This window comes from Oncorhynchus clarkii, chromosome 25, assembly GCF_045791955.1.
Source record: "Oncorhynchus clarkii lewisi isolate Uvic-CL-2024 chromosome 25, UVic_Ocla_1.0, whole genome shotgun sequence".
In the NCBI taxonomy this organism is placed as follows: domain Eukaryota; kingdom Metazoa; phylum Chordata; class Actinopteri; order Salmoniformes; family Salmonidae; genus Oncorhynchus; species Oncorhynchus clarkii.
Window position 1 is genome coordinate 45557845 of NC_092171.1, and position 21638 is coordinate 45579482.

The window sequence follows — 21638 nt, forward strand, 5'->3', positions numbered from 1 at the left end:
GTCAGATTAGAACATATATTTAAAACAGGGGTTTCTGGGTAATGAAATTTCTAGGCACAAGGCAATGCTTCTTAATTCAACTTAAAGGAGGCAGTACTGTACATAGACATGAAATCACTGGTCACTTTCATAATGGAACACGTGTCACTATAATATTTTTTTTTACATATTTTTGCTTTACTCATCTCATATGAGATGAGGGCGGCAGGTAGTCTAGTGGTTAGAGTGTAGGGGAGACAGGTAGCCTAGTGGTTAGAGTGTAGGGGAGGTAGGTAGCCTAGTGGTTAGAGTGTAGAGGAGGCAGGTAGCCTAGTGGTTAGAGTGTAGGGGAGACAGGTAGCCTAGTGGTTAGAGTGTAGAGGAGGCAGGTAGCCTAGTGGTTAGACTGTAGAGGCGGCAGGTAGCCTAGTGGTTAGAGTGTAGAGGCGGCAGGTAGTCTAGTGGTTAGAGTGTAGGGGAGACAGGTAGCCTAGTAGTTAGAGTGTAGAGGAGGCAGGTAGCCTAGTGGTTAGAGTGGAGGGGCGGCAGGGTAGCCTAGTGGTTAGAGTGTAGAGGAGGCAGGTAGCCTAGTGGTTAGACTGTAGAGGCGGCAGGGTAGCCTAGTGGTTAGAGTGTAGAGGAGGCAGGTAGCCTAGTGGTTAGACTGTAGAGGCGGCAGGGTAGCCTAGCGGTTAGAGTGTAGGGTGGCAGGGTAGCCTAGTGGTTAGAGTGGAGAGGTGGCAGGGTAGCCTAGTGGTTAGAGTGTAGAGGTGGCAGGGTAGCCTAGTGGTTAGAGTGTAGAGGTGGCAGGTAGTCTAGTGGTTAGAGTGTAGAGGAGGCAGGTAGCCTAGTGGTTAGAGTGTAGAGGTGGCAGGGTAGCCTAGTGGTTAGAGTGTAGAGGTGGCAGGGTAGCCTAGTGGTTAGAGTGTAGAGGTGGCAGGTAGTCTAGTGGTTAGAGTGTAGAGGAGGCAGGTAGCCTAGTGGTTAGAGTGTAGAGGAGGCAGGTAGCCTAGTGGTTAGAGTGGAGAGGAGGCAGGTAGCCTAGTGGTTAGAGTGTAGGCGAGGCAGGTAGCCTAGTGGTTAGAGTGGAGAGGAGGCAGGTAGCCTAGTGGTTAGAGTGTAGGCGAGGCAGGTAGCCTAGTGGTTAGAGTGTAGAGGAGGCAGGTAGCCTAGTGGTTAGAGTGTAGAGGTGGCAGGGTAGCCTATTTGTTAGAGTGGAGGGGCGGCAGGGTGGCCTAGTGGTTAGAGTGTAGAGGAGGCAGGTAGCCTAGTGGTTAGAGTGTAGGGGAGGCAGGTAGCCTAGTGGTTAGAGTGTAGAGGAGGCAGGTAGCCTAGTGGTTAGAGTGTAGAGGAGGCAGGTAGCCTAGTGGTTAGAGTGGAGGGCGGCAGGGTAGCCTAGTGGTTAGAGTGGAGGGGCGGCAGGGTAGCCTAGTGGTTAGAGTGTAGGGGAGGTAGGTAGCCTAGTGGTTAGAGTGTAGAGGAGGCAGGTAGCCTAGTGGTTAGAGTGTAGGGGAGGTAGGTAGCCTAGTGGTTAGAGTGTAGGGGAGGTAGGTAGCCTAGTGGTTAGAGTGGAGGGGCGGCAGGGTAGCCTAGTGGTTAGAGTGGAGGGTGGCAGGGTAGCCTAGTGGTTAGAGTGTAGGGGAGGTAGGTAGCCTAGTGGTTAGAGTGTAGCGGAGGAAGGTAGCCTAGTGGTTAGAGTGGAGGGGTGGCAGGGTAGCCTAGTGGTTAGAGTGGAGGGTGGCAGGGTAGCCTAGTGGTTAGAGTGTAGGGGAGGTAGGTAGCCTAGTGGTTAGAGTGTAGAGGAGGCAGGTAGCCTAGTGGTTAGAGTGTAGGGGAGGTAGGTAGCCTAGTGGTTAGAGTGTAGGGGAGGTAGGTAGCCTAGTGGTTAGAGTGGAGGGGCGGCAGGGTAGCCTAGTGGTTAGAGTGGAGGGTGGCAGGGTAGGCTAGTGGTTAGAGTGGAGGGGTGGCAGGTAGCCTAGTGGTTAGAGTGTAGGGGAGGCAGGGTAGCCTAGTGGTTAGAGTGTAGAGGTGGCAGGGTAGGCTAGTGGTTAGAGTGTAGGGGTGGCAGGGTAGGCTTAATTCAACTTAAAGGAGGCAGTACTGTACATAGACATGAAATCACTGGTCACTTTCATAATGGAACACGTGTCACTATAATATTTTTTTTTACATATTTTTGCTTTACTCATCTCATATGAGATGAGGGCGGCAGGTAGTCTAGTGGTTAGAGTGTAGGGGAGACAGGTAGCCTAGTAGTTAGAGTGTAGGGGAGGTAGGTAGCCTAGTGGTTAGAGTGTAGAGGAGGCAGGTAGCCTAGTGGTTAGAGTGTAGGGGAGACAGGTAGCCTAGTGGTTAGAGTGTAGAGGAGGCAGGTAGCCTAGTGGTTAGAGTGTAGGGGAGACAGGTAGCCTAGTGGTTAGAGTGTAGAGGAGGCAGGTAGCCTAGTGGTTAGAGTGTAGGGGCGGCAGGTAGTCTAGTGGTTAGAGTGTAGGGGAGACAGGTAGCCTAGTAGTTAGAGTGTAGGGGAGGTAGGTAGCCTAGTGGTTAGAGTGTAGAGGAGGCAGGTAGCCTAGTGGTTAGAGTGGAGGGGCGGCAGGGTAGCCTAGTGGTTAGAGTGTAGAGGCGGCAGGGTAGCCTAGTGGTTAGAGTGTAGAGGAGGCAGGTAGCCTAGTGGTTAGACTGTAGAGGAGGTAGGTAGCCTAGTGGTTAGAGTGTAGAGGAGGCAGGTAGCCTAGTGGTTAGAGTGGAGGGGCGGCAGGGTAGCCTAGTGGTTAGAGTGTAGAGGCGGCAGGGTAGCCTAGTGGTTAGAGTGTAGAGGAGGCAGGTAGCCTAGTGGTTAGACTGTAGAGGCGGCAGGGTAGCCTAGTGGTTAGAGTGTAGAGGAGGCAGGTAGCCTAGTGGTTAGACTGTAGAGGCGGCAGGGTAGCCTAGTGGTTAGAGTGTAGGGGCGTTAGGGTAGCCTAGTGGTTAGAGTGGAGAGGTGGCAGGGTAGCCTAGTGGTTAGAGTGTAGAGGTGGCAGGTAGTCTAGTGGTTAGAGTGTAGAGGAGGCAGGTAGCCTAGTGGTTAGAGTGTAGAGGTGGCAGGGTAGCCTAGTGGTTAGAGTGGAGGGGCGGCAGGGTTGCCTAGTGGTTAGAGTGTAGAGGAGGCAGGTAGCCTAGTGGTTAGAGTGTAGGAGAGGCAGGTAGCCTAGTGGTTAGAGTGTAGAGGAGGCAGGTAGCCTGGTGGTTAGAGTGGAGAGGAGGCAGGTAGCCTAGTGGTTAGAGTGTAGGCGAGGCAGGTAGCCTAGTGGTTAGAGTGTAGGTTAGGCAGGTAGCCTAGTGGTTAGAGTGTAGGGGAGGCAGGGTAGCCTAGTGGTTAGAGTGTAGAGGTGGCAGGGTAGTCTAGTGGTTAGAGTGTAGAGGAGGCAGGGTAGCCTAGTGGTTAGAGTGGAGGGCGGCAGGGTAGGCTAGTGGTTAGAGTGTAGGGGAGGCAGGGTAGCCTAGTGGTTAGAGTGTAGAGGTGGCAGGGTAATCTAGTGGTTAGAGTATAGGGGAGGCAGGGTAGCCTAGTGGTTAGAGTGTAGAGGTGGCAGGGTAGTCTAGTGGTTAGAGTGTAGAGGAGGCAGGGTAGCCTAGTGGTTAGAGTGTAGAGGAGGCAGGTAGCCTAGTGGTTAGAGTGTAGAGGTGGCAGGTAGCCTAGTGGTTAGAGTGTAGAGGAGGCAGGTAGCCTAGTGGTTAGAGTGTAGAGGTGACAGGTAGGCTAGTGGTTAGTGTGTAGAGGTGGCAGGTAGCCTAGTGGTTAGAGTGTAGAGGAGGCAGGTAGCCTAGTGGTTAGAGTGTAGAGGAGGCAGGTAGCCTAGTGGTTAGAGTGTAGAGGTGGCAGGTAGGCTAGTGGTTAGAGTGTAGAGGTGGCAGGTAGCCTAGTGGTTAGAGTGTAGAGGAGGCAGGTAGCCTAGTGGTTAGAGTGTAGAGGTGGCAGGTAGCCTAGTGGTTAGAGTGTAGAGGTGGCAGGTAGCCTAGTGGTTAGAGTGTAGAGGTGGCAGGGTAGCCTAGTGGTTAGAGTGGAGGGGCGGCAGGGTGGCCTAGTGGTTAGAGTGTAGAGGAGGTAGGTAGCCTAGTGGTTAGAGTGTAGAGGAGGCAGGTAGCCTAGTGGTTAGAGTGTAGGGGAGGTAGGTAGCCTAGTGGTTAGAGTGTAGGGGAGGTAGGTAGCCTAGTGGTTAGAGTGGAGGGGCGGCAGGGTAGCCTAGTGGTTAGAGTGGAGGGTGGCAGGGTAGCCTAGTGGTTAGAGTGTAGGGGAGGTAGGTAGCCTAGTGGTTAGAGTGTAGCGGAGGAAGGTAGCCTAGTGGTTAGAGTGGAGGGGTGGCAGGGTAGCCTAGTGGTTAGAGTGGAGGGTGGCAGGGTAGCCTAGTGGTTAGAGTGTAGGGGAGGTAGGTAGCCTAGTGGTTAGAGTGTAGAGGAGGCAGGTAGCCTAGTGGTTAGAGTGTAGGGGAGGTAGGTAGCCTAGTGGTTAGAGTGTAGGGGAGGTAGGTAGCCTAGTGGTTAGAGTGGAGGGGCGGCAGGGTAGCCTAGTGGTTAGAGTGGAGGGTGGCAGGTTAGGCTAGTGGTTAGAGTGGAGGGGTGGCAGGTAGCCTAGTGGTTAGAGTGTAGGGGAGGCAGGGTAGCCTAGTGGTTAGAGTGTAGAGGTGGCAGGGTAGGCTAGTGGTTAGAGTGTAGGGGTGGCAGGGTAGGCTTAATTCAACTTAAAGGAGGCAGTACTGTACATAGACATGAAATCACTGGTCACTTTCATAATGGAACACGTGTCACTATAATATTTTTTTTTACATATTTTTGCTTTACTCATCTCATATGAGATGAGGGCGGCAGGTAGTCTAGTGGTTAGAGTGTAGGGGAGACAGGTAGCCTAGTAGTTAGAGTGTAGGGGAGGTAGGTAGCCTAGTGGTTAGAGTGTAGAGGAGGCAGGTAGCCTAGTGGTTAGAGTGTAGGGGAGACAGGTAGCCTAGTGGTTAGAGTGTAGAGGAGGCAGGTAGCCTAGTGGTTAGAGTGTAGGGGAGACAGGTAGCCTAGTGGTTAGAGTGTAGAGGAGGCAGGTAGCCTAGTGGTTAGAGTGTAGGGGAGACAGGTAGCCTAGTGGTTAGAGTGTAGAGGAGGCAGGTAGCCTAGTGGTTAGACTGTAGAGGCGGCAGGTAGCCTAGTGGTTAGAGTGTAGAGGCGGCAGGTAGTCTAGTGGTTAGAGTGTAGGGGAGACAGGTAGCCTAGTAGTTAGAGTGTAGGGGAGGTAGGTAGCCTAGTGGTTAGAGTGTAGAGGAGGCAGGTAGCCTAGTGGTTAGAGTGGAGGGGCGGCAGGGTAGCCTAGTGGTTAGAGTGTAGAGGCGGCAGGGTAGCCTAGTGGTTAGAGTGTAGAGGAGGCAGGTAGCCTAGTGGTTAGACTGTAGAGGCGGCAGGGTAGCCTAGTGGTTAGAGTGTAGAGGAGGCAGGTAGCCTAGTGGTTAGACTGTAGAGGCGGCAGGGTAGCCTAGTGGTTAGAGTGTAGGGGCGGCAGGGTAGCCTAGTGGTTAGAGTGGAGAGGTGGCAGGGTAGCCTAGTGGTTAGAGTGTAGAGGTGGCAGGTAGTCTAGTGGTTAGAGTGTAGAGGAGGCAGGTAGCCTAGTGGTTAGAGTGTAGAGGTGGCAGGGTAGCCTAGTGGTTAGAGTGTAGAGGTGGCAGGGTAGCCTAGTGGTTAGAGTGTAGAGGTGGCAGGTAGTCTAGTGGTTAGAGTGTAGAGGAGGCAGGTAGCCTAGTGGTTAGAGTGTAGAGGTGGCAGGGTAGCCTAGTGGTTAGAGTGGAGGGGCGGCAGGGTGGCCTAGTGGTTAGAGTGTAGAGGAGGCAGGTAGCCTAGTGGTTAGAGTGTAGGAGAGGCAGGTAGCCTAGTGGTTAGAGTGTAGAGGAGGCATGTAGCCTGGTGGTTAGAGTGGAGAGGAGGCAGGTAGCCTAGTGGTTAGAGTGTAGGCGAGGCAGGTAGCCTAGTGGTTAGAGTGTAGGTTAGGCAGGTAGCCTAGTGGTTAGAGTGTAGGGGAGGCAGGGTAGCCTAGTGGTTAGAGTGTAGAGGTGGCAGGGTAGTCTAGTGGTTAGAGTGTAGAGGAGGCAGGGTAGCCTAGTGGTTAGAGTGGAGGGCGGCAGGGTAGGCTAGTGGTTAGAGTGTAGGGGAGGCAGGGTAGCCTAGTGGTTAGAGTGTAGAGGTGGCAGGGTAATCTAGTGGTTAGAGTATAGGGGAGGCAGGGTAGCCTAGTGGTTAGAGTGTAGAGGTGGCAAGGTAGTCTAGTGGTTAGAGTGTAGAGGAGGCAGGGTAGCCTAGTGGTTAGAGTGTAGAGGAGGCAGGTAGCCTAGTGGTTAGAGTGTAGAGGTGGCAGGTAGCCTAGTGGTTAGAGTGTAGAGGAGGCAGGTAGCCTAGTGGTTAGAGTGTAGAGGTGACAGGTAGGCTAGTGGTTAGTGTGTAGAGGTGGCAGGTAGCCTAGTGGTTAGAGTGTAGAGGAGGCAGGTAGCCTAGTGGTTAGAGTGTAGAGGAGGCAGGTAGCCTAGTGGTTAGAGTGTAGAGGTGGCAGGTAGGCTAGTGGTTAGAGTGTAGAGGTGGCAGGTAGCCTAGTGGTTAGAGTGTAGAGGAGGCAGGTAGCCTAGTGGTTAGAGTGTAGAGGTGGCAGGTAGCCTAGTGGTTAGAGTGTAGAGGTGGCAGGTAGCCTAGTGGTTAGAGTGTAGAGGTGGCAGGTAGCCTAGTGGTTAGAGTGTAGAGGAGGCAGGTAGCCTAGTGGTTAGAGTGTAGGGGCGGCAGGTAGCCTAGTGGTTAGAGTGTAGAGGTGGCAGGTAGCCTAGTGGTTAGAGTGTAGAGGAGGCAGGTAGCCTAGTGGTTAGAGTGTAGAGGTGGCAGGTAGGCTAGTGGTTAGAGTGTAGAGGTGGCAGGTAGCCTAGTGGTTAGAGTGGAGGGGCGGCAGGGTAGCCTAGTGGTTAGAGTGTAGAGGAGGCAGGTAGCCTAGTGGTTAGAGTGGAGGGGCGGCAGGGTAGCCTAGTGGTTAGAGTGGAGGGGCGGCAGGGTAGCCTAGTGGTTAGAGCGTTGGACTAGTAACCGAAAGGTTGCATGTTCAAACCCCCGAGCTGACAAGGTACAAATCTGTCGTTCTGCCCCCTGAACAGGCAGTTAACCCACAGTTCCTAGGCTGTCATTGAAAATAAGAATTCAGTCAGTGCTGTTGTATGTAGTCCTATAGGCATTAGTTAACGGTAAGCCGTTCTGGACTGTCAGTGCTGTTGCATGTAGTCCTATAGGCATTAGTTAACCGTAAGCCGTTCTGGACTGTCAGTGCTGTTGTATGTAGTCCTATAGGCATTAGTTAACGGTAAGCCGTTCTGGACTGTCAGTGCTGTTGTATGTAGTCCTATAGGCAGGCATTAGTTAACGGTAAGCCGTTCTGGACTGTCAGTGCTGTTGTATGTAGTTCTATAGGCATTAGTTAACGGTAAGCCGTTCTGGACTGTCAGTGCTGTTGTATGTAGTCCTATAGGCATTAGTTAACGGTAAGCCGTTCTGGACTGTCAGTGCTGTTGCATGTAGTCCTATAGGCATTAGTTAACGGTAAGCCGTTCTGGACTGTCAGTGCTGTTGTATGTAGTCCTATAGGCATTAGTTAACGGTAAGCCGTTCTGGACTGTCAGTGCTGTTGTATGTAGTCCTATAGGCATTAGTTAACGGTAAGCCGTTCTGGACTGTCAGTGCTGTTGTATGTAGTCCTATAGGCATTAGTTAACGGTAAGCCGTTCTGGACTGTCAGTGCTGTTGTATGTAGTCCTATAGGCATTAGTTAACGGTAAGCCGTTCTGGACTGTCAGTGCTGTTGTATGTAGTCCTATAGGCATTAGTTAACGGTAAGCCGTTCTGGACTGTCAGTGCTGTTGTATGTAGTCCTATAGGCATTAGTTAACGGTAAGCCGTTCTGGACTGTCAGTGCTGTTGTATGTAGTTCTATAGGCATTAGTTAACGGTAAGCCGTTCTGGACTGTCAGTGCTGTTGTATGTAGTCCTATAGGCATTAGTTAACGGTAAGCCACACAGTGTTCTGGGCTCAACAGGCCCTACAGGACTCTTCAGGTTGTCTCTGGGTGGGAAAAGGAGAAGGTGCTGATGTTCTCACAGTTGGTTGCTGATGGGAGGGAGGGAGGGAGGGAGATATAGAGAGAGAGAGAGATATCTATCTCTCTGCTACCTCATGTTAAGCAGAACCAGTGCACAGCTTCTAAGCCCACAATACTTCTAGAAAACTAATGAAATGGCTTCCCGGACGACATGCTTTGACCCTTTTTACCAACACAGCCATTACACTTTTCTTTTACAGTACCTCTCCTGTGCTGACTCTATACAGACACACACACACACACCTACATACACAGAACATGCTCACACATGCATACTGACACCACACATGCAGACACACACTTTCACGCTCAACACACATACTGCTACCCCTGACCATTGACTCTGTACCGGTATCCCCTGTATATAGCCTCCACATTGACTCTGTAACGGTACACCCTGTATATAGCCTCCACATTGACTCTGTAATGGTACACCCTGTATATAGCCTCCACATTGACTCTGTACCGTAATACCCTGTATATGGCCTCCACATTGACTCTGTACCGGTATCCCCTGTATATAGCCTCCACATTGACTCTGTACCGGTATCCCCTGTATATAGCCTCCACATTGACTCTGTACCGTAATACCCTGTATATAGCCTCCACATTGACTCTGTACCGTAATACCCTGTATATAGCCTCCACATTGACTCTGTACCGTAATACCCTCTATATAGCCTCCACATTGACTCTGTACCGTAACACCCTGTATACAGCCTCCACATTGACTCTGTACCGTAATACCCTGTATATAGCCTCCATATTGACTCTGTACCGTAATACCCTGTATATAGCCTCCACATTGACTCTGTACCTTAATACCCTGTATATAGCCTCCATATTGACTCTGTACCGTAATACCCTGTATATAGCCTCCACATTGACTCTGTACCGTAATACCCTGTATATAGCCTCCATATTGACTCTGTACCGTAATACCCTGTATATAGCCTCCACATTGACTCTGTACCGTAATACCCTGTATATAGCCTCCATATTGACTCTGTACCGTAATACCCTGTATATAGCCTCCACATTGACTCTGTACCGTAATACCCCGTATATAGCCTCCACATTGACTCTGTACCGTAATACCCTGTATATAGCCTCCACATTGACTCTGTACCGTAATACCCTGTATATAGCCTCCATATTGACTCTGTACCGTAATACCCTGTATATAGCCTCCACATTGACTCTGTACCGTAATACCCTGTATATAGCCTCCACATTGACTCTGTACCGTAATACCCTGTATATAGCCTCCATATTGACTCTGTACCGTAATACTCTGTATATAGCCTCCACATTGACTCTGTACCGTAATACCCTGTATATAGCGTCGTTATTGTTATTTTCTTGTGTTACTTTTTTTCTTCTTTGTTCTTGTATTTCTTGTTCTAACTTTTAAAAACCATAGTATATGGTATAGTATACATATATATTCATAGTTTGTTATTAAGGTCTTGTAAATAACAGTAAGGTCATGCACCACTCGGCGCATGTGAAAAATAACATTTGATTTGATGGACATGTTGCTTTTACTCACTATTGTTATTCGTGGATTCAATTATTATGAATATATTTCTTCTTTAACTCTTGTCTTGTTGGAAAAGGACCTGTAAGTACAATGCATTCTGAAAGTATTCAGACCCCTTGACTTTTTCCACATTTTGCTACGTTACAGCCTTATTCTACAATTGATTAAAAAAATGTTTTATCATCAAGCCACACACAATACCCCATAATGACATCACAATAACCAACAATGACATCACAATACCCCATAATGACATCACAATAACCAACAATGACATCACAATACCCCATAATGACAAAGCAAAAACAGGTGTTTAGAAATGTTTGCAAAAAACTACTGAAATATCACAGTAACAAAAGTATTCAGACCCTTCACTCAGTACTTTGTTGGAGCACCTTTGGCAGCGATTACAGCCTCGAGTCGTCTTGGGTATGACGCTACAAGCTTGGCACACCTGTATTTGGAGAGTTTCTCCCAATCTTCTCTGCAGATCCTCTCAAGTTCTGTCAGGTTGAATGGGGAGCGTCGCTGCACAGATATTTTCAGGTCTCTCCAGAGATGTTTGATCAGAATCAAGTCCGGGCTCTGGCTGGGTCACTCAAGGACAATCAGAGACTTGTCCCTAAGCCACTCAAACGTTGTCTTGGCTGTGTGCTTAGGGTTGTTGTCCTGTTGGAAGGTGAACCTCCGCCCCCCGTATAAATACACAAGGGATAATGGGGAAGATGGGCGACACCTGGAGGGGGGTGGAGACAATCACAAAGACAGGTGATGCAGATCAGGGTGTGACATGTCTATATAAGGTCCCACAATTGACAGTGCATGTCAGAGCAAAAACCAAGCCATGAGGTCGAAGGAATTATCCGTAGAACTCCGAGACAGGAATGTGCTGAGGCACACATTCGGGAAGGGCACCAAAACATTTCTACAGTATTGACGGTCCCTAAGAACACAGTGGCCTCCATCATTCTTAAATGGAAGAAGTTTGGAACCACCAAGACTCTTCCTAGAGCTGGCCCCCCAGCCAAACTGAGCAATCAGGGGAGAAGGGCCTTGGTCAGGGAGGTGACCAAGAACACGATGGTCACTCTGACAGAGCTACAAAGTTCCTCTGTGGGGATGGTAGAACCTTCCAGAAGGAGAACCATCTCTGCAGCACTCCACCAATCAGGCCTGACAACCTGCTTGGAGTTTTCCAAAAGGCACCTAAAGACTCTCAGACCATGACAAACAAGATTCTCTGGTTTGATGAAACCAAGATGGAACTCTTTGGCCTGAATGCCAAAAAGGCAAAAAGGTGAATGCACCATCCCTATGGTGAAGCATGGTGGTGGCAGCATCTCTACGGTGAAGCATGGTGGTGTCAGAAATCCCGATGGTGAAGCATGGTGGTAGCAGCATCATGCTGTGGGGATGTTTCTCAGCGGCAGGGACTGGGAGACTAGTCAGGATCAAGCGAAAAATGAACGGAGGAAAGTACAGAGAGATCCTTGATGAAAAACTGCTCTAGAGTACTCAGGACCTCAGACTGGGGTGAAGGTCCACCTTCCAACAGGAAAATGACCCTAAACGCACAGCCAAGACAACAGGGCAAGTCTCTAAATGTCCTTGAGTGGCCCAGTCATGATCAAACATCTCTGGAGAGACCTGAAAATAGCTCTGCAGCGACGCTCCCCATCCAACCTGACAGACCTTTTTAATTTTTATAAAATGAGCTACAATTTCTAAAAACCTTTTTTTTTACTTTTTCATGATGGGGTATTGTGATGTCATGATGGGGTATTGTGATGTCATGATGGGGTATTGTGATGTCATTATAGGGTATTGTGATGTCATTATGGGGTATTGTGTGTAGATTGACGAGAAAAAAAAATTGAATCCATTTTAGAAAAGGCTGTAACTTCACAAAATTTGGAAAAACGTAAGACGTCTGAATACTTTCCAATTGCACTGTATATCTGTTGATCAGCTGTGTAACTATATCTATTGATCAGCTGTGTAACTATGTCTGTTGATCAGATGTGTAACTATGTCTGTTGATCAGCTGTTTAACTATATCTGTTGATGAGCTGTGTAACTATATATGTTGATGAGCTGTGTAACTATGTCTGTTGATCAGGTGTGTAACTATATCTGTTGATGAGCTGTGTAACTATATATGTTGATGAGCTGTGTAACTATATCTGTTGATCAGCTGTGTAACTATATCTATTGATCAGCTGTGTAACTATATCTGTTGATCAGCTGTGTAACTATATCTATTGATCAGCTGTGTAACTATATATGTTGATCAGCTGTGTAACTACGTCTGTTGATCAGCTGTGTAACTAGGTCTGTTGATCAGCTGTGTAACTAGGTCTGTTGATCAGCTGTGTAACTATATCTGTTGATGAGCTGTGTAACTATATATGTTGATGAGCTGTGTAACTATATCTGTTGATCAGCTGTGTAACTATATATGTTGATGAGCTGTGTAACTATGTCTGTTGATCAGCTATGTAACTATATATGTTGATGAGCTGTGTAACTATATCCGTTGATCAGCTGTGTAACTATATATGTTGATGAGCTGTGTAACTATGTCTGTTGATCAGCTATGTAACTATATATGTTGATGAGCTGTGTAACTATATCCGTTGATCAGCTGTGTAACTATGTCTGTTGATCAGCTGTGTAACTATGTCTGTTGATCAGCTGTGTAACTATATCTGTTGATGAGCTGTGTAACTATGTCTGTTGATCAGCTGTGTAACTATATCTGTTGATGAGCTGTGTAACTATATATGTTGATGAGCTGTGTAACTATATCTGTTGATCAGCTGTGTAACTATATATGTTGATGAGCTGTGTAACTATGTCTGTTGATCAGATGTGTAACTATGTCTGTTGATCAGCTGTTTAACTATGTCTGTTGATCAGCTGTGTAACTATGTCTGTTGATCAGCTGTGTAACTATATATGTTGATGAGCTGTGTAACTATGTCTGTTGATCAGCTTTGTAACCATATCTGTTGATGAGCTGTGTAACTATATCTGTTGATCAGCTGTGTAACTATGTCTGTTGATCAGCTGTGTAACTATATCTGTTGATGAGCTGTGTAACTAAATATGTTGATGAGCTGTGTAACTATATCTGTTGATCAGCTGTGTAACTATATATGTTGATGAGCTGTGTAACTATGTCTGTTGATCAGCTGTGTAACTATATCTGTTGATCAGCTGTGTAACTATGTCTGTTGATCAGCTGTGTAACTATATCTGTTGATCAGCTGTGTAACTATATATGTTGATGAGCTGTGTAACTATGTCTGTTGATCAGCTGTGTAACTATATATGTTGATGAGCTGTGTAACTATGTCTGTTGATCAGCTGTGTAACTATGTCTGTTGATCAGCTGTGTAACTATATATGTTGATGAGCTGTGTAACTATGTCTGTTGATCAGCTGTGTAACCATATCTGTTGATGAGCTGTGTAACTATATCTGTTGATCAGCTGTGTAACTATATCTATCTGTTGTTGATTCCAAACATGGGAAGTAGTGTTTTTTAGGTTAGTTAGCTCTCTCTACATTCCCTGCTTTGTGTTCTCTAGAGGATACCATGATAGATGTTATTATCAGCCTGTTAAGTCAAACCAGACCAGTGTGGATCCACAAAGCAGCTGACATAACCCCCTCCTTCCCCTCTCCTTTCTGCCCACTCACCTCCACCCTGTCCCCCAACCACAGCGTGACACCTAGGGATACAGGAATAGTCTCTAGTCCCTCCAGGCCTTGGGGCAGCTTGTTGTAATTAAATTGTTTGCCTGCCCCCCTCCCCAGCCTCTGCAGCCCCTGCGGCCCTCTGTGTGTGTGTGTGTGTGTGTGTGTGCGCGTGTTGCCTGCCCCCCTGCCTCCCTGCCTCCTTGCCTCCCTGCCTCCCTGCTGTCCCTGCGGCCCCTCTAATTAAATCAACAGGTTCCTACAGCCCTCCCTGTCTTCCCTTCGTCTGTTAATTGGCTCCTCGTTAGAACACTGCTGCCGCAAACTAATGGGATAATTACCCCTAAAGTGGTCTCTATGTCACGGCTCCGTTTACCTGCCGTTTGTTTGTTCCATTATTGTTGTTGTTGTTGTATTTCGTATTCCCGTTTATAAAAGGTAATTAAAAATTCTAATTGAACAGAGTTAAAAGCAAAGAACCATTTGAAATGTGTCCCTGTGTGATTCTGACTGCTTACTAAAAGGCCTGTTTTATTGGTAATAACCTCATGAACACACACACTGGCTGCAATTAGAGCATTGAGGACTTCATAGGGGAGAAAAGGAACAAGGACTTCATAGGGGAGATAGAGGAACGAGGACTTCATAGGGGAGATAGAGGAACAAGGACTTCATAAGGGAGATAGAGCATCAAGGACTTCATAGGGGAGATAGATTATTGAGGACTTCATAGGGGAGATAGAGGAACGAGGACTTTATAGGGGAGAAAAGGAACAAGGACTTTAAAGGGCAGATAGAGGAACAAGGACCTCATATCTCCCTCACCAACTTCAAACATCTGCTATCTGAGCAGCTAACCGATCGCTGCAGCTGTACATAGTCTATTGGTAAATAGCCCACCCATTTTCACCTACCTCATCCCCATACTATTTTTATTTATTTATTTATTTATCTGATCATTTATCACTCCAGTGTTAATCTGCATAATTGTAATTATTTGCCTACCTTCTCATGCCTTTTGCACACAATGTATATATAGACTCCCCTTTTTTCTACTGTGTTATTGACTTGTTAATTGTTTACTCCATGTGTAACTCTGTGTTGTCTGTTCACACTGCTATGCCTTATCTTGGCCAGGTCGCAGTTGCAAATGAGAACTTGTTCTCAACTAGCCTACCTGGTTAAATAAAGGTGAAATAAAAAAAAGGGGAGATAGAGGAACGAGAACTTCATCGGGGAGAAAAGGAACGAGGACTTCATAAGGGAGAAAAGGAACAAGGACTTCATAGGGGAGATAGAGGAACAAGGACTTCATAAGGGAGATAGAGGAACAAGGACTTCATAGGGGAGAAAAGGAACAAGGACTTCATAGTGGAGAAAAGGAACGAGGACTTCATAAGGGAGAAAAGGAACGAGGACTTCATAGTGGAGATAGAGGAACGAGGACTTCATAAGGGAGAAAAGGAACGAGGACTTCATAGTGGAGATAGAGGAACGAGGACTTCATAAGGGAGAAGAGGAACGAGGACTTCATAAGGGAGAAAAGGAACGAGGACTTCATAGGGGAGATAGAGCATCAAGGACTTCATAGGGGAGATAGATTATTAAGGACTTCATAAGGGAGAAAAGGAACGAGGACTTAATAAGGGAGATAGAGGAACGAGGATTTCGTAAGGGAGAGAGGAATGAGGATTTCGTAAGGGAGAGAGGAACAAGGACTTCATAGGGGAGAAAAGGAACGAGGACTTCATAAGGGAGAAAAGGAACAAGGACTTCATAAGGGAGAAAAGGAACGAGGACTTCATATGGGAGATAGAGCATCAAGGACTTCATAGGGGAGATAGATTATTAAGGACTTCATAAGGGAGAAAAGGAACGAGGACTTCATAAGGGAGAAAAGGAACAAGGACTTCATCAGGGAGATAGAGGAACGAGGATTTCGTAAGGGAGAGAGGAACGAGGATTTCGTAAGGGAGAGAGGAACAAGGACTTCATAGGGGAGAAAAGGAACGAGGACTTCGTAAGGGAGAAAAGGAACAAGGACTTCATCAGGGAGATAGAGGAACGAGGATTTCGTAAGGGAGAGAGGAACGAGGATTTCGTAAGAGAGAGAGGAACAAGGATTTCATAGGGGAGATAGAGCATTGAGGACTTCATAGGGGAGATAGAGCATTGAGGACTTCATAGGGGAGATAGAGGTATGAGGATTTCGTAAGGGAGAGAGGAACAAGGACTTCATAGGGGAGATAGAGCATTGAGGACTTCATAGGGGAGATAGAGGATTGAGGACTTCATAGGGGAGATAGAGCATTGAGGATTTCATAGGGGAGATAGAGCATTGAGGACTTCATAGGGGAGATAGAGCATTGAGGACTTCATAGGGGAGATAGAGCATTGAGGACTTCATAGGGGAGATAGAGCATTGAGGACTTCATAGGGGAGATAGAGGAACGAGGACTTGATAAGGGAGATAGAGGAACAAGGACTTCATAGGGGAGATAGAGGAACAAGGACTTCATAGGGGAGATAGAGGAACGAGGACTTCATAGGGGAGATAGAGGAACGAGGACTTGATAAGGGAGATAGAGGAACAAGGACTTCATAGGGGAGATAGAGGAACGAGGACTTGATAAGGGAGATAGAGGAACAAGGACTTCATAGGGGAGATAGAGGAACAAGGACTTCATAGGGGAGATAGAGCATTGAGGAATTCATAGGGGAGATAGAGCATTGAGGAATTCATAGGGGAGATAGAGCATTGAGGACTTCATAGGGGAGATAGAGCATTGAGGACTTCATAGGGGAGATAGAGCATTGAGGACTTCATAGGGGAGATAGAGCATTGAGGACTTCATAGGGGAGATAGAGCATTGAGGACTTCATAGGGGAGATAGAGCATTGAGGACTTCATAAGGGAGATAGAGGAACAATGACTTCATAGGGGAGATAGAGGAACGAGGACTTCATAAGGGAGATAGAGGAACAAGGACTTCATAGGGGAGATAGAGGAACAAGGACTTCATAGGGGAGATAGAGGAACGAGGACTTCATAAGGGAGATAGAGGAACGAGGACTTCATAGGGGAGATAGAGGAACAAGGACTTCATAGGGGAGATAGAGGAACGAGGACTTCATAGGGGAGAAAAGGAACGAGGACTTCATAGGGGAGATAGAGGAACGAGGACTTCATAGGGGAGATAGAGGAACGAGGACTTCATCGGGGAGATAGAGGAACAAGGACTTCATAGGGGAGATAGAGGAACGAGGACTTGATAAGGGAGATAGAGGAACAAGGACTTCATAGGGGAGATAGAGGAACAAGGACTTCATAGGGGAGATAGAGGAACGAGGACTTCATAGGGGAGATAGAGGAACGAGGACTTGATAAGGGAGATAGAGGAACAAGGACTTCATAGGGGAGATAGAGGAACGAGGACTTGATAAGGGAGATAGAGGAACAAGGACTTCATAGGGGAGATAGAGGAACAAGGACTTCATAGGGGAGAAAAGCAACAAGGACTTCATAAGGGAGATAGAGAAACAAGGACTTCATAGGGGAGAAAAGCAACAAGGACTTCATAAGGGAGATAGAGGAACGAGGACTTGATAAGGGAGATAGATGAACGAGGACTTCATAAGGGAGATAGAGGAACAAGGACTTCATAGGGGAGATAGAGGAACAAGGACTTCATAGGGGAGATAGAGGAACGAGGACTTCATAAGGGAGATAGAGGAACGAGGACTTCATAGGGGAGATAGAGGAACAAGGACTTCATAGGGGAGATAGAGGAACGAGGACTTCATAGGGGAGAAAAGGAACGAGGACTTCATAGGGGAGATAGAGGAACGAGGACTTCATAGGGGAGATAGAGGATTGAGGACTTCATAGGGGAGATAGAGGAACAAGGACTTCATAGGGGAGATAGAGGAACAAGGACATCATAGGGGAGATAGAGCATTGAGGACTTCATAGGGGAGATAGAGCATTGAGGACTTCATAGGGGAGATAGAGGAACAAGGACTTCATAGGGGAGATAGAGCATTGAGGACTTCATAGGGGAGATAGAGCATTGAGGACTTCATAGGGGAGATAGAGGAACAAGGACTTCATAGGGGAGATAGAGCATTGAGGACTTCATAGGGGAGATAGAGCATTGAGGACTTCATAGGGGAGATAGAGCATTGAGGACTTCATAGGGAAGATAGAGGAACGAGGACTTCATCGGGGAGATAGAGGAACGAGGACTTCATAGGGGAGATAGAGCATTGAGGACTTCATAGGGGAGTTAGAGGAACAAGGACTTCATAGGGGAGATAGAGCATTGAGGACTTCATAGGGGAGATAGAGGAACAAGGACTTCATAGGGGAGATAGAGCATTGAGGACTTCATAGGGGAGTTAGAGGAACAAGGACTTCATAGGGGAGATAGAGCATTGAGGACTTCATAGGGGAGATAGAGCATTGAGGACTTCATAGGGGAGTTAGAGGAACAAGGACTTCATAGGGGAGATAGAGCATTGAGGACTTCATAGGGGAGATAGAGCATTGAGGACTTCATAGGGGAGATAGAGCATTGAGGACTTCATAGGGGAGATAGAGCATTGAGGACTTCATAGGGGAGATAGTGGAACAAGGACTTCATAGGGGAGATAGAGCATTGAGGACTTCATAGGGGAGATAGAGCATTGAGGACTTCATAGGGGAGATAGAGCATTGAGGACTTCATAGGGGAGATAGAGGAACAAGGACTTCATAGGGGAGATAGAGGAACGAGGACTTCATCGGGGAGATAGAGGAACGAGGACTTCATAGGGGAGATAGAGCATTGAGGACTTCATAGGGGAGTTAGAGGAACAAGGACTTCATAGGGGAGATAGAGCATTGAGGACTTCATAGGGGAGATAGAGCATTGAGGACTTCATAGGGGAGTTAGAGGAACAAGGACTTCATAGGGGAGATAGAGCATTGAGGACTTCATAGGGGAGATAGAGCATTGAGGACTTCATAGGGGAGATAGAGCATTGAGGACTTCATAGGGGAGATAGAGCATTGAGGACTTCATAGGGGAGATAGAGCATTGAGGACTTCATAGGGGAGATAGAGCATTGAGGACTTCATAGGGGAGATAGAGCATTGAGGACTTCATAGGGGAGATAGAGCATTGAGGACTTCATAGGGGAGATAGAGCATTGAGGACTTCATAGGGGAGATAGAGCATTGAGGACTTCATAGGGGAGATAGAGCATTGAGGACTTCATAGGGGAGATAGAGCATTGAGGACTTCATAGGGGAGATAGAGCATTGAGGACTTCATAGGGGAGATAGAGCATTGAGGACTTCATAGGGGAGATAGAGCATTGAGGACTTCATAGGGGAGATAGAGGAACGAGGACTTCATAGGGGAGATAGAGCATTGAGGACTTCATAGGGGAGATAGAGCATTGAGGACTTCATAGGGGAGATAGAGCATTGAGGACTTCATAGGGGAGATAGAGCATTGAGGACTTCATAGGGGAGATAGAGCATTGAGGACTTCATAGGGGAGATAGAGCATTGAGGACTTCATAGGGGAGATAGAGGAACGAGGACTTCATAGGGGAGATAGAGCATTGAGGACTTCATAGGGGAGATAGAGCATTGAGGACTTCATAGGGGAGATAGAGCATTGAGGACTTCATAGGGGAGATAGAGCATTGAGGACTTCATAGGGGAGATAGAGCATTGAGGACTTCATAGGGGAGATAGAGCATTGAGGACTTCATAGGGGAGATAGAGCATTGAGGACTTCATAGGGGAGATAGAGCATTGAGGACTTCATAGGGGAGATAGAGCATTGAGGACTTCATAGGGGAGATAGAGCATTGAGGACTTCATAGGGGAGATAGAGCATAGAGGACTTCATAGGGGAGATAGAGCATTGAGGACTTCATAGGGGAGATAGAGGAACGAGGACTTCATAGGGGAGATAGAGCATTGAGGACTTCGTAGGGGAGATAGAGCATTGAGGACTTCATAGGGGAGATAGAGGAACAAGGACTTCATAGGGGAGATAGAGCATTGAGGACTTCATAGGGGAGATAGAGCATTGAGGACTTCATAGGGGAGTTAGAGCATTGAGGACTTCATAGGGGAGATAGAGGAACGAGGACTTCATAAGGGAGATAGAGGAACGAGGACTTCATAGGGGAGATAGAGGAACAAGGACTTCATAGGGGAGATAGAGGAACGAGGACTTGATAAGGGAGATAGAGGAACAAGGACTTCATAGGGGAGATAGAGGAACAAGGACTTCATAGGGGAGATAGAGGAACGAGGACTTCATAGGGGAGATAGAGGAACGAGGACTTGATAAGGGAGATAGAGGAACAAGGACTTCATAGGGGAGATAGAGGAACGAGGACTTCATAGGGGAGATAGAGCATTGAGGACTTCATAGGGGAGATAGAGCATTGAGGACTTCATAGGGGAGATAGAGGAACAAGGACTTCATAGGGGAGATAGAGCATTGAGGACTTCATAGGGGAGATAGAGCATTGAGGACTTCATAGGGGAGTTAGAGCATTGAGGACTTCATAGGGGAGATAGAGGAACGAGGACTTCATAAGGGAGATAGAGGAACGAGGACTTCATAGGGGAGATAGAGGAACGAGGACTTCATAGGGGAGAAAAGGAACGAGGACTTCATAGGGGAGATAGAGGAACGAGGACTTCATAGGGGAGATAGAGGAACGAGGACTTCATAGGGGAGATAGAGGAACGAGGACTTCATAGGGGAGATAGAGGATTGAGGACTTCATAGGGGAGATAGAGGAACGAGGACTTCATAGGGGAGATAGAGGAACAAGGACTTCATAGGGGAGATAGGAACGAGGACTTGATAAGGGAGATAGAGGAACAAGGACTTCATAGGGGAGATAGAGGAACAAGGACTTCATAGGGGAGATAGAGGAACGAGGACTTGATAAGGGAGATAGAGGAACAAGGACTTCATAGGGGAGATAGAGGAACAAGGACTTCATAGGGGAGATAGAGGAACGAGGACTTCATAGGGGAGATAGAGGAACGAGGACTTGATAAGGGAGATAGAGGAACAAGGACTTCATAGGGGAGATAGAGGAACGAGGACTTGATAAGGGAGATAGAGGAACAAGGACTTCATAGGGGAGATAGAGGAACAAGGACTTCATAGGGGAGATAGAGCATTGAGGAATTCATAGGGGAGATAGAGCATTGAGGACTTCATAGGGGAGATAGAGCATTGAGGACTTCATAGGGGAGATAGAGCATTGAGGACTTCATAGGGGAGATAGAGCATTGAGGACTTCATAGGGGAGATAGAGCATTGAGGACTTCATAGGGGAGATAGAGCATTGAGGACTTCATAGGGGAGATAGAGCATTGAGGACTTCATAAGGGAGATAGAGGAACAAGGACTTCATAGGGGAGATAGAGGAACAAGGACTTCATAGGGGAGATAGAGGAACGAGGACTTCATAGGGGAGATAGAGGAACGAGGATTTCATAGGGGAGATAGAGGAACAAGGACTTCATAGGGGAGATAGAGGAACGAGGACTTCATAGGGGAGAAAAGGAACGAGGACTTCATAGGGGAGATAGAGGAACGAGGACTTCATAGGGGAGATAGAGGAACGAGGACTTGATAAGGGAGATAGAGGAACAAGGACTTCATAGGGGAGATAGAGGAACAAGGACTTCATAGGGGAGATAGAGGAACGAGGACTTGATAAGGGAGATAGAGGAACAAGGACTTCATAGGGGAGATAGAGGAACAAGGACTTCATAGGGGAGATAGAGGAACAAGGACTTCATAGGGGAGATAGAGGAACAAGGACTTCATAGGGGAGAAAAGCAACAAGGACTTCATAAGGGAGATAGAGGAACAAGGACTTCATAGGGGAGAAAAGCAACAAGGACTTCATAAGGGAGATAGAGGAACGAGGACTTGATAAGGGAGATAGATGAACGAGGACTTCATAAGGGAGATAGAGGAACGAGGACTTCATAGGGGAGATAGAGGAACAAGGACTTCATAGGGGAGATAGAGGAACGAGGACTTCATAAGGGCGATAGAGGAACGAGGACTTCATAGGGGAGATAGAGGAACAAGGACTTCATAGGGGAGATAGAGGAACGAGGACTTCATAGGGGAGAAAAGGAACGAGGACTTCATAGGGGAGATAGAGGAACGAGGACTTCATAGGGGAGATAGAGGATTGAGGACTTCATAGGGGAGATAGAGGAACAAGGACTTCAT